Source organism: Rhincodon typus, chromosome 21, assembly GCF_021869965.1.
Source record: "Rhincodon typus isolate 14 chromosome 21, sRhiTyp1.1, whole genome shotgun sequence".
Classification (NCBI taxonomy): Eukaryota; Metazoa; Chordata; class Chondrichthyes; order Orectolobiformes; family Rhincodontidae; genus Rhincodon; species Rhincodon typus.
Window position 1 is genome coordinate 29,971,993 of NC_063352.1, and position 838 is coordinate 29,972,830.

An 838-nucleotide genomic window follows, 5' to 3' on the forward strand; every position below is an offset into this window, starting at 1 on the left:
TATGTTTTCTTGTTGTTTAAATATTAATATGGTTTAGGGTAATATTTCTCTCTTCATCGTGATTTTTTAAATTCTGTTCTTAGTGTGTTTGGCCCGATTAGCCCAACACTGCATTCCACAATTTCCAGAAACAAAGAAAGAAATTGCTGGAAAATCTCAGCAGATCTGGCAGCATCTGTGGAGAGAAATCAGCGTTTTGGATCCCAACTCTGAAGAAGGGTCATTGGACCCGAAACGTTAACTCGGATTTCTCTCCACAGATGCTACCAGACCTGCTGAGATTTTCCAATCATTTCTGTTTTTGTTTCTGATTTCCAGCGTCACAGTTCTTTTGGATCTTTTCACCTCTCACATTCCAGAAGCCAGACATCTATCTCATTAAAATAAAGAAAAAATATGAACAGTGTGTCATTCTTCACGGAATGACGAATTTCTTTGGTTACATTGCTCAGTTTCCTATGTTGCTGCATACAGGGAGTTAAGACTTGATGGACTAAATGGTCAGCTTCTGTTCCCATAATTAAGACTCTACTGGAGCACGTTCTGTTATAAGGAAAGTAGAATTGTACAATGGTTACAACACGGAAGGAGGGCACTTAGCCAACTATGTACATGCCAGACCATTGCTATAGCAACTCCGTTAGTCCCATTCCTCTGCCCTTTCCTCATTTAGCCTGCATTTATTTTTCTCATCAGTTTATTATCTGATTCTTATTTGAAACCATGACTAAACCGGCCTTCATCATACTCTTCAGCAGTGCATTCCAGTCATTACCCTTACTGCATAATAAAGGCTTTTCCTCATGTTGCTTCTGATCCTTTTGCCAATCACTTCAAA